The sequence below is a fragment of the Salvelinus sp. IW2-2015 genome, linkage group LG10 (assembly GCF_002910315.2).
Source record: "Salvelinus sp. IW2-2015 linkage group LG10, ASM291031v2, whole genome shotgun sequence".
NCBI lineage: Eukaryota > Metazoa > Chordata > Actinopteri > Salmoniformes > Salmonidae > Salvelinus > Salvelinus sp. IW2-2015.
Window position 1 is genome coordinate 9072174 of NC_036850.1, and position 12933 is coordinate 9085106.

At 40.2% G+C, this 12933-nt stretch overlaps 1 pseudogene; it reads left to right on the forward strand.

The window, feature by feature from the left end:
• Positions 1–10841: 10841 nt before the first annotated feature.
• Positions 10842–12933, forward strand: part of LOC139028293 (type-2 angiotensin II receptor-like) — a 12804-nt pseudogene continuing 10712 nt past the window's right edge.

Here is a 12933-nt window from a genome sequence, read left to right on the forward strand (position 1 = left end):
CAAGGAGACCTACAAACCTGACTCAGATCACACCAGCTTGTCAGGAGGAGGGGCCAAAATTCACCCAACTTATTGTGGGAAGCTCGTGGAAGGCTTCCCGAAACGTTTGACCCAAGTTAAACAATTTAAAGGTAATGCTACAAATACTAATTGAGTGTAACTAACTTCTGACCCACTGGGAATGTGATGAAAGAAATAAAGAGCTGAAATAGTCATTCTCTCTACTATTACTCTGGACATTTACATTCTTAAAATAAACTGGTGATCCTAACTGACCTAAAATAGGGAATTTTTAATTGGATTAAATGTCAGGAATTGTGAACAACTGAGTTTAAATGTATTTGGCTAAGGTGTATGTAAACGTCCGACTTCAACTGTAAATGTCTGGTTTGACTGTAAACTCTCCTTCAGACACACATTAAGCATCTCAAATCCAAAATTAAATCTAGAATCGGCTTCCTATTTCGCAAAATAGCCTCCACTCATGCTGCCAAACATACCCTTGTAAAACGGACTATACTACCGATCCTTGACTTCAGCGATGTCATTTACAAAATAGCTCCAACACTCTACTCAGCAAACTGATGTAGCTATCACAGTGCCTTCCATTTTGTCACTAAAGCCCCATATAACACTGCGACCTGTATGCTCTCGTTGGCTCGCCCTCGCTACATATTTGTCGCCAAACCCACTGGCTCCAGGTCATCTATAAGTCTTTGCTAGGTAAAAAGCCCGCCTTATCTCAGCTCACTAGTCACCATATCAACACCACCATAGCACGCACTCCCAGCAGTATATTTCACTGGTCATCCCCAAAGCCATATACTTCCTTTAGCCACCTTTCCTTCCAGTTCTCTGCTGCCAATGACTGGAACGAATTGCAAAAATCACTGTAGCTGGATACTTATATCCCTCTCTAACTTTAAGCATCAGCTGTCAGAGCAGCTTACCGATCACTGTACCTGTACACAGCCAATCTGTAAATAGCACACCCAACTACCTCATCCCCATATTGTTATATTATCTTCTTGCTCTTTTGCACCCCGATATCTCTACTTGCACATATCATCTGCACATCTATCACTCCAGTGTTGATGCTAAATTGTAATTATTTGCTCTATGGCCTATTTATTGCCTTACCTCCCTAATCTTCTACATTTGCACACACTGTACATAATTTCTCTATTGTGTTATTGACTGTACGTTTGTTTATTGTGTGTAACTCTGTGTTGTTGTTTTTGTCGCACTGCTTTGCTTTTATCTTGGCCAGGTCACAGTTCTCAACTGGCTACCTGGTTAAATAAAAGTATTATATATAAATATTTTTTTTTTAATAGCTGTTAGCTACTTTGCATTAGCTTCAATGCTATTTCTCCCTAAGATACCTAGCTGAGTAATATCCAAGCATACAGTTGCATTCTAGTAACTTATTTTATACTTGCTGTTTATTGAGTACTCTTATTCTTATTTCATACATTTAGTGCAGTTATTGTAGAGCAATTCTGTGCTCTATACTACTGTAACTGAAAACATGTACTTTTGTGTTTGTTGCAGTTTCACACTGTGATTCAAGTAACTTCCAAAACGGCATCCTGCTTCCCACAGAGTAATTTAAATGAGTGTTTAGCTAACTGGATAGCTGGATAAAGGCTACTGTACATTTAGCGGGTCCAGTATAACTACTYTTCTACAATGTAGAAAATAGTCCAAATAAAGAAAAACCCTGGAATGAGTAGTTGTGTCCAAACTTTTGACTGGTACTGCATATTATGGTAATATATGTGGCATATTACAGTATGTGTATGTCCTATAACAGTAGCCAACTAGGCACAGCATAGTTATTATTGAGACTGAAAGTATCCATCATTTAAAGTTTATCCTGAACGTTATACAATATAGTCAATGTTTGAATCATAAAAAAAAWGAGAAATCATACWTTGGGGATGAATCAGTCACACATTGCGCATTGTTGTTTTTCAAGAGGAAAGAGCAACGTCAAGAGGAAAGTGTTGAGGGTAAACTGAACATTAGGACTAAGTGATGAGTGAACGTGTGATACAGAGAGCGTTACCTATACCATGCCTTGGCATCCACAAGCCTTTAGCTGAGTTATGACTTGCACAGGCTGCCACTGSGGATAGACTTTCTCCCTTTTGGTTTTAGCTCATGGTTCTGAAAATCAGAAATGTACGCGCAAATAGCAACCGTGCTATTTGTTCCCTTATGTTGCCACAACACACACAGGCTCTGCCAGCCGAGACATGGCAAGAGGTGCCAAGCACAATACTGCACTTAAAAATCAACCACTACTAATTGATGGAAATTAGCATTTTATCCTATTTCCTGCATGTTTTCCTTAAGGGTGGGTGTGTTAGATAAATATGTTTATAATTTGTTCTCTTGAGTTTGTATTAATCTGCAACAGCTTTGCCCCAACAGTGTGAATGCTGAAACAATAGGTTATGGATGCTTTATAATTTAAATCTATAAATAATCCTTATTTGCACTTAAACACTCAATAAATGCTGAAAGTGAGACTACTACAAAAAGGTTGTGTATACTGCAGATCACAGGCGGCTGGTGGAACCTTAATTGGGGAGGGCGGGCTCATAGTAATGGCTGGAACGGAATAATGGATTGCTATCAAACACATCAAACACGTGGTTGCCATGTGTTTGATACCATTCCATTCACTCCATTCCAGCCATTATTATGAGCCGTCCTCCCCGCTGCAGCCTCCTGTGATGCAGATGCTTTGTATGATACTGTAACACATGTTTCCAGGCATCAACCATGCTCTCAGATCATCCATTCTGGTTTATCTCTAAAGTTCTCTGTGTTGGGCAAGATATCTGTGACATGAGGCATGTGCTGATGGGTGTATGTCATCATGTCACTCTCCTTATTCTGCTGCCAGCACATGAGGGATGGGGTGCCTGTAGGACCTATTCAATGTGATGGGGTCTTCCTAATTCATTCTTTCTGCACTGACACACTGCACAGATGTAATGAAAAGATAGTCTCTTCTCAGAACTGCCCCGGGATGCAAAATGTTGTGTTACTAACAACATGAACTGTAATCTCAGTGGAGCAGTACCATAGTCTTTGCTGTGATTTTATGGCTATTATCAATCTTAGATAAAGAGAAAGCTCAATGTGTTTTACTAGAAGCCACAGCACTGTTCTGCACAGATGTTTTATCTGGGAGAACAAGGGAAAAGGTGTGTGATAAGGCCAAACACCATATTCAGCTTGTAAAGAAATGCAAGATACAATATGACCTCTACTTGACAACCAGTCYTTTGCAGCAGAGGCATGGGTCTCATTTATCCAGTTGTAAACTTTTRGATCTAGTTGTTTTGCACAAGAAATAAGTAAAGTTAACTTGCTTCATAAACCATTGTGGATAAGGTTGTGATGTTTTGTTTTTCTCATTAGAAATAAATTGAAACAAACTGGAAGGCTTGGGTTGTTTTTAAGGGGACTAGCTCTGGCAGTCTAGGAGAGTACATCAGAGACACCTTARGTATCAGATATAATTGAAGTGTATTTTTTTCTAACTTTTCATGCTATCTCTATGTTGACATATCATGTTCCGTCTATTCCAGGGAAAAGGCTGATTACACTGCCATGTGAATACTTAGATTCAAGGAGTGAGAGAGAGAGTTGTGTAGTCCCACATCCACAGCTCATCTGTCTCCACAACAATACATCACCCATAATTCCCGTTCTCCCCAGCTCAGCAGCTCTGGGCTTGCTCTCTCAGGCCAGGCCAAGCCAAGCAGTGGCTGCTGCCAGCTCCCTCACATTGTCACCTTGTATTGTTCCCGATCAAGATTATCTGGTGGAAAAGCTAACTCTGTCTGGCCACTGCGCAAAAACAGTACATTTGTTTATCTTAACAGTTTACAATCTGTCATTCTTTCCCCCTTCTTCTTTTTGTGCAGAGAAGAAAAAAATGTAATGTATAAGATGTTTTCTTAACATTGGGAGGTTTGATTATGTAACTGATACCGACATTGTTTTTGCTCATTTGAATTGAGAATTCTAACATCCAGGAGACAGTAATTCGTCATTTTAGGACAACAAACTCTTTACCAAGATTAGTCATCACCATAAGTGAATTTTGCTGTCCCCTGGTGGACCGATATAGGTATMTCTGCTTATGCACATCTATCCAAGGGGATGTCTACCAAGTGGTAGCAAAGGGTTGTAAAGACTCCACAACATGGCTATCCAAATCCAGGAAATTACTATGGGAAAAGGGCAGGAGAAAAAGACCATAGTGAGCTTCAAAAGTTTTCTCCTTCACTTATTCACAAAAGCCTCTTCTTTTGGGGTGCCAAGTACTAACATTAATTATCTGGATAATATGTGTACATTGCTTGATAATGTCTGATGTTAACAGAGGTCTACTTTCTGGGTGACCTGAATATAGACTGGTTTTCATCAAGCTCTCCACTCAAGAGCAATGGTGGAAAAAGTTCTCAATTGTCATACTTGAGTAAAAGTAAAGATACCGTAATAGAAAATGACTCAAGTACAAAGTGAAAGTCACCCAGTAAAATACAACTTGAGTACAAGTTAGAAGTATTTGTTTTTAAATATACTTAAGTGTCAATGTAAATGGAATTGCTAAAATGTACGTAAGTATCAAAAGTAAAAGTATAAATAATTTCCTATTCCTTATATTAAACAAACCAAATGGCACAATTTTATTTTTATTGACAGATAGCCAGGGGCATACTCCAACACTCAGACATAATTTACAAACAAAGCATTTGTGTTTAATGAGTCTAACAGCTCAGAGGCAGTAGGGATGACCAGGGATGTTTTCTAGATAAGTGTGAATTGGTCCATTTCCTGTCAAAATATAACGAGTACTTTTGGGTGTCAAGGAAAATGTATTGAGTAAAAAGTACATTATTTTCTTTAGGAATGTAGTGAAGTAAAAGTAAAAGTTGGCAAAAATATAAATAGTAAAGTAAAGTACAGATACCCCCCCAAAAATATTTAAGCAGTKCTTTAAAGTAGTTTTACTTAAGTACTTTACACCACTGCTCAGAAGAGGGAGAGGGTTGAGAGGGATGAGGCAAAAAGAGTGATGAATAAGTCTGGCTGCACATCTGATTGGCAAATTTACTGTAAATTGAGGAATTATGTGACTAAACTGAACAAAAATMAGAAATTGTATTAAGAAACCAAGATAAATGACTAAATATGATGGAAAAAGGCTTTGGAATACTTTAAATTAAATTATAGGCTGAAAGACTAATTCAACTCCGTCTTTCAATGAATCAGATTGCTCATCTGTCACAAAACCTTTTGTTGCCTAAATGTTTGTCCTCAGACCTGGAGGGAAGCCAAAGTCATTCCATGACCCAAGAGAGGTAAAGCACTGCTTTGCTGGTTCTAASAGCCGGCCAATCATCTTGCTGCAGACTCTTAGCAAACMTTTGGGAAAAAAAGTGTTTTTCACCAGACACTATTTCTTGTAAACAAATTAACAACAGACTTTCAGTATGCTTATAYAGAATGGCACTCAACATAWARTGTACAGACACAAATGACTAATTATTTGTTTAAAATAAATTGATAATAAGAAGTTTGTGGGAGCTGTACTATTGGATTTCAGAGCAGCCTTCGATATTATTCACCATAACCTGTTGTTGAAAAAATGTACAGTATGTGTTATGGCTTTTCAACCTCTGCCATATTGTAGATTCAGAGCTACAGTATCTATCCAATATAACACAGAATGGTGTTCTTTAATGGAAGCTTCTCTAATGTTAAACACGTAAAGTGTGGTGTACCGCAGGGCAGCTTTCTTAGCCCTCTACTCTTTTCTATGTTTACTAATGACCTGCCACTAGCATTAAACAAAGCCTAATGAGTCAACCGTATACGTGTTAATGTTCTGTATAATGCCCCGCCCCCCCTTCTGTGGCCAATTCCCTTGGCCTTATATTTTATGAATTTATGAATTTCCATGTCTATCGTCCATACGCCACAGTARGCAGAAATACTCCTGCTGTTCAGGACTGTGTATTTTACATGACTGGCTAGGTTTGCCTATAATATCATTAGTCTATAAGGATGACMTACATCCCATCAGCCTGCTTTGCAAAGCCCATCTCAGAGAGCCTTGCTAATATATAAACCACGATGCCACACATTCATAATCAAAAAGTGTTAGGGCTCATCTGTTGAGCTAATTATTCACCTCATTCATCTCCTAGCAAGATAGTCCCTTTCCATCTAAGTCACAACAATAGACAAACAGTAGAAAGAGAGGAAGGGAGCGCACTGAGGTACACAATAGTACATTTTGGTAGACAGAAGTGCTCTGGAAAAAGGGGTGAATTGGTCATCAAAATAAAGGAGGACCAAGGCAATCTTCATATAATTAATTAAAATGCCTTTATTTGTATGGCATGTTCAATAGAAACTAAGTTTTAAAAAATCCGACGTGTTTCGCTGCATGGCCATCGTCAGGAGTAAAAGAAATAATACAATGTCCTCTTTTGAACAGATTTTTCAATTAGCCCTAATTTGAAGAGGGAGTGTTTCAAAATTGATTGGACACACCTAGTAAGCAATACTATACACATTAAAAAGTGAAATACTGTAGCTATGTTATCATAAAAATACAACTCCAAGCTAGAGTATCAGGACACTTAGAAAGGTATGTCTAACCTTAAATATGACTGGGAGAAGTGTCAAGAATAAGAAAGCAATATATTCCATAGTATACAGCAAAACATGAACAACGACAGTCTAAACATAGCTGACGGCAATTGAGCAAAATGTCCACTAGATGACAGCAAAGACTGATATCACGACACTACAGAAAGGTGAAATCCATATCTTCATTAACAACAGCAGGTATTTAGTGGCTGTAGTTTGTAAATCCCAAAATTTCCCTTTGGTTATAACTGTTCTAAGATGTGCTCCTTTTCTAATACGAGGGCTTCCTCGGGAACATGAGATCACATACCCATAGCTGGTTAGGGAGGCAGGGTTGCCATAGGTACGTACTTGGTTAGGACCCCCCCTATCCTTTGGTCCACATTCCCTTGGCCTTACATTTTACTGAATTTATGGTAATGTTCCATGTCTATTCAGTCCATGACGCCATCAAGTACCGTGACAGAAATACTCCTGCGTGGCTGTGTCATTTTATGGAACTGGTAGGTTGCCTATAATATCATAGTCTATTAAGATGGCATTTGAGACTCTTCATCATCACACTGTACAAGGCCATGCTTTTCGAAAGCCCAGCTCTCCAGGATGCAAGAACTCATGCTGCTCAGAATATAATACATATGCCATTGTAACACGATGCCACACATTCTATAATAAAAGTGTTAGTGCTCATGCTGTTGAGCTAATTATTCACCTCATTCATCTCTCCTACAGCAAGATAGTCCCCTTCCATCTAAGTCACAACAATAGACAAACAGTGGCTTAAAAACTAATAAGACACAAATTATTGTATGTTTATTGAATCATAATTTAAACATTCACAGTGTATGGCAATTATTTCTCCAAAAGCTAGTTGGAGTCAGGAGTCAGCTAACCTGGAGTCCAATCAATGAGACGAGATTGGAGATGTTGGTCAGAGCTGCCCTGTCCTGTATAAAAAAACACTCAAAATTTGAGTTCGCTATTCACAAGAAGCATTGCCTGATGTGAACCATGCCTCGAAATAAAGAGATCTCAGAAGACCTAAGATTAAGAAATGTTGACTTGCATAAAGCTGGAAAGGGTTGCAAACATATCTCTAAAAGCCTTGATGTTTGTCTGGAAAGGGGTGGCAGGTAGCCTAGTGGTTAGAGCGTTGGACTTGTAAGCGAAAGGTTGCAAGATCGAATCCCCGAGGMAAAAATCTGTTGTTCTGCCCCTGAACAAGGCAGTTAACCCCCTGTTCCTAGGCCATCATTGAAAATAAGAATTTGTTCTTGCATAGTTWWWAYAAAAAGAAGGTCATCAGTCCAGACAAATTGTTGCTACTCTCCCTAAGAATGGCCYTCCTGCAAAGGTGATTGCAAGAGCACAGCGCAGAATGCTCAATGAGGTTAAGAAGAATCCTAGAGTGTCAGCTAAAGACTAACAGAAATCTCTGGAACATGCTAACATCTCTGTTGACGAGTCTACGATACGTAAAACACTGAACAAGAATGGTGTTCATGGGAGGACACCACAGAAGAAGCCACTGCTGTCCAAAAAAAACATTGCAGCACGTCTGAAGTTCGCAAGGAAGTTTGGAAGGAACACACACACACACACAAAAAGCACAGCACACCAACATCAAAACCTCATCCCAACTGTAAAGTATATCATGGTTTGGGGCTGCTTTGCTGGACAGCTTGCTATCATCGACGGAAAATGAATTCCCAACTTTATCAAGACATTTTGCAGGAGAATGTAAGGCTATGTGTTTGCCAAATGAAGCTCAATGGAAGTTGGGTGATGCAACAGGACAACGACCCAAAACACCGAAGCAAATCAACAACGGAGAGACCCAACCCGATTGAGATTCTGTGGCATAACCTCAAGAGAGAGGTTCACACGAGACATCCCAAGAATATTGCTGAACTGAAACAGTATTGTATAGAGGAATGGTCCAAAATTCCTCCTGACRGTTGTTCAAGTCTGATCCACAGCTCCAGAAACGTTTGGTTGAGGTTATTGCTGCCAAAGGAGGGTCAACCAGTTATTAACTCCAAGGGCTCACATACTTTTCCCACCCTGCACAGTGAATGTTTACACGGTGTGTTCAATAAAGACATGAAAACYTATAATTGTTTGTGTGTTATTAGTTTAAGCAGACCGTGTTTGTCTATTGTTGTGACTTGTTGTGATGAAGATCAGATCAAATTTTCTGACCAATTCTGCAAAAAACGAAACGTCATCTCACTGTCAACTGCGTTTATTTTCAGCAAACTTAACATGTGTAAATATTTCTATGAACATAACAAGATTCAACAACTGAGACATAAACTGAACAAGTCCACAGACGTGACTAACAGAAATTGAATAATGTGTCCCTGAACAAAGGGGTCAAAATCAAAAGTAACAGTCAGTATCTGGTGTGACCACTGCATTAAGAACTGCAGTGCTCTCCTCCTCGTGGACTGTACCATATTTGACAGTTCTTGCTATGAGATGTTAACCCACTCTTCCACTAAGGCACCTGCAAGTTCCCGGACATTTCTGGGGAATGGCCCTAGCCCTCACCCTCCGATCCAACAGAACCCAAACGTGCTCAATGGGATTGGGATCCGGGCTCTTCGCTGGCCATGGCAGAACACTGACATTCCTGTCTTGCAGGAAATCACGCACGGAACGAGCAGGATTAGCCTGCAGGACGGGTACCACATGAGGGAGGAGGATGTCTTCCCTGTAACACCACAGCGTGAGATTGCCTGCAATGACAACAAAGCTCAGTTTGATGATGCTGTGACACACCGCCCCAGACTATGACGGACCCTCCACCTCCAAATTGACCCCGCTCCAGAGTACAGGCCTCTGTGTAACGCTCATTCCTCGACGATAAACACAAACCGACCATCACCCCTGTGTGAGACAAAACCGCGACTCGTCAGTGAAGAGCACATTTTGCCAGTCCTGTCTGGTCCAGCGACGGTGGTTTGTGCCCATAGGTGACGTTGTTGCGGTGATGTCTGTTGAGGACCTGACTTACAACAGGTCTACAAGCCTCAGTCCAGCCTCTCTCAGCCTATTGCGGACAGTCTGAGCACTAATGGAGGGATTGTGCGTTCCTGGTGTAACTGCGTGTTGACACTGTGCATGTTGCTTGCAGTTGTCCTGTTGCCTCTGATCACTGTCCGCTACGACGCTGTTAGTAGTGCATTGCATCTGCCTGCGTCAGCTGCAGCATGCCTAAGGCACGTTCCGCAGAATGAACAGGGACCCTGGCATCTTTCTTTTGGTGTTTTTCAGAGTCAGTAGAAAGCCTCTTTAGTGTCCTACGTTTTATAACTGTGACCTTAATTGCCTACCGTCTGTAAGCTGTTAGTGCCTTAACGGCCGTTCCACAGGTGCATGTTCATTAATTTTTATGGTTCATTGAACAAGCATGGAAACAGTGTTTAAACCCTTTACAATGAAGATCTGTGAAGTTATTTGGTTTTTCCAATTATCTTGAAAACAGGGTCCTGAAAAAAGGGACTTTTTTGTTGTTGTTGCTGAGTTTACTTTTTCTTCCACTGTATATGTACAGTATATACTATAGAATTCGTTGGAGTGTTTTTGCGGACATGACTGAAGTATACTATATATTCACTGTAGTGTTTTTGCGGACATGACTGTTTTATTCACAGTCCCTGATTAGAGCGGAACAATAAAAAAATGCAGTGGAACTGGCTTTGAGGACCAGAGTTGAGTTTGATGGGTCTAGAGCGTCTACAGATGGACTATCCAAATGAAGTGTTAATCTTCAATATACAGTGCCTTGCAAAAGTATTCATCCCCCTTGGCATTTTCCTATTTTGTTGCATTACAACCTGTAATTTAAATGTATTTTTATTTGGATTTCATGTAATGGACATACACCAAAAAATTACTTGTTTCAAAAAATTCAAAAAAGAAAAAACTGAAAAATGGTACGTGCATATGTCTTCACCCCCTTTGCTATGAAGCCCCTAAATAAGATCTGGTGCAACCAATTACCTTCAGAAGTCACATAATTAGTTATATAAAGTCCACTTGTGTGCAATCTAAGTGTCACATGGTCTCAGTAAATATACACCTGTTCTGAAAGTGTCCCAGAGTCTGCAACACCACTAAGCAAGGGCCACCACCAAGCAAGCAGCACCATGAAGARCAAGGAGCTCTCCAAACAGGTCAGGGACAAAGTTGTGGAGAAGTACAGATCAGGGTTGGGTTCTAAAAAAATATCCTTAACTTTGAACATCCCACGGAGCACCATTAAATCCATTATAAAATTTTTTAAAGAATATGGCAACACAACAAACCTACCAAGAGAGGGCTAACCACCAAAACTCACGGACCAGGCAAGGAGGGCATCAATCAGAYAGGCAACAAAGAGACCAAAGATAACCCTGAAGGAGCTGCAAAGCTCCACAGCGGAGATTGGAGTATCTGTCCATCGGACCACTTTAAGCTGTACACTCCACAGAGCTGGGCTTTACGGAAGAGTGGCCAGAAAAAAGKCATTGCTTAAAGAAAAAAATAAGCAAACACGTTGTGTTCGCCAAAAGGCATGTGGAAGACTCCCCAAACATATGGAAGAAGGTACTCTGGTCAGATAAGACTAAAATGTAGCTTTTTAGCCATCAAGGAAAGCGCTATGTCTGGCGCAAACCCAACACCTCTCATCACCCTGAGAACACTATCCCCACAGTGAAGCGTGGTAGTGGCAGCATCATGCTGGCAGGGACTGGGAAACTGGTCAGAATTGAAGGAATGATGGATGGCGCTAAATACATGGAAATTCTTGAGGGAAACCTGTTTCCGTCTTCCAGAGATTTGAGACTGGGACGGAGGTTCACCTTCCAGCAGGACAATGACCCTAAGCCTACTGCTAAAGCCACACTCGTGTGGTTTAAGGGGAAACATTTAAATGTCTTGGAATGGCCTAGTCAAAGCCCAGACCTCAATCCAATTTAGAATCTGTGGTATGACTTAAAGATTGCTGTACACCAGCGGAACCCATCCAACTTGAAGGAGCTGAAGCAGTTTTGCCCTGAAGAATGGGCAAAAATCCCAATGGCTAGATGTGGCAAGTTTATAGAGACATACACCAAGAGACTTGCAGCTGTAATTGCTGCAAAAGGTGGCTCTACAAAGTATTGACTTTGGGGGGGTGAATAGTTATGCACGCTCAAGTTTTCTGTTTTTTTGTGTTATTTGTTTGTTTCACAATAAAAATTATTTTGCATCTTCAAAGTGGTAGGCATGTTGTCTAAATCCAATGATACAAACCTCCCAAAAATCTATTTTATTTCCAGGTTGTAAGGCAACAAAATAGTAAAAATGCCAAGGGGGTGAATACTTTTGCAAGCCACTGTACTATTGTCATGTTTGCAAACACACTATAATATACTACAGTCATGTATGTGAAAACACTACAGTAAATACTACAATATACTACAGTAAAGTCCGCAAAAACACTACAGTGAATACTATAGTAAACTACAGTCATGTCCGCAAAAACACTACAGTGAATACTATGGTATTCTAGTAATGTCCGCAAAAATATTACACTAAATACTAAAGTAAAGTCAGCAAAAACACTACAGTGAATACTAGTGATGCACCGATATGACATTTTTGGCCAATACCGATATCCAATATTTTCCTTGCCAAAGAAAAACTTAAGCGGCATTTTAAGCATTCTAGTACAGTTAAATAGTTAACACATAGACACAGCGGTTTAAGGCACTGCATCTGTGCAAGAGGCGTCACTACAGTCCCTGGTTCGAATCCAGGCCGTATCACATCCGGCCATGATTGGGAGTCCCATAGGGCGACGCACAATTGGCCCAGCGTCGTCCGGATTTGGCCAGGGTAGGCTGTCATTGTAAATAAGAATTTGTTCTTAACTGACTTACCTAGTTAAATAAAGGTTTACACACGCACACCACACTGACCAAAAAGGTATTTTGTTGGCATTTACGTATGTCCCCATTACCAGTAAAACAAAATCAAAACCTATTTCTTTCACTTACTTACTGTGCTGTTTGGTTGTTCATTTGTTCAGTCGTTTCATTCTCAACCAGGATTTCTATGGAACGCCGTTTGGGTCTTTGCGTGTCAAAAAATATAAAAGATAGCTTTTTTTATGACCAGGACTGTAGGTGCACGAGACAACTTTACCAGCATCGTAGCGTACATATCGATGAATCCTTGTGACATATGAAATACGAGTGATAGTGTAATCAAAGT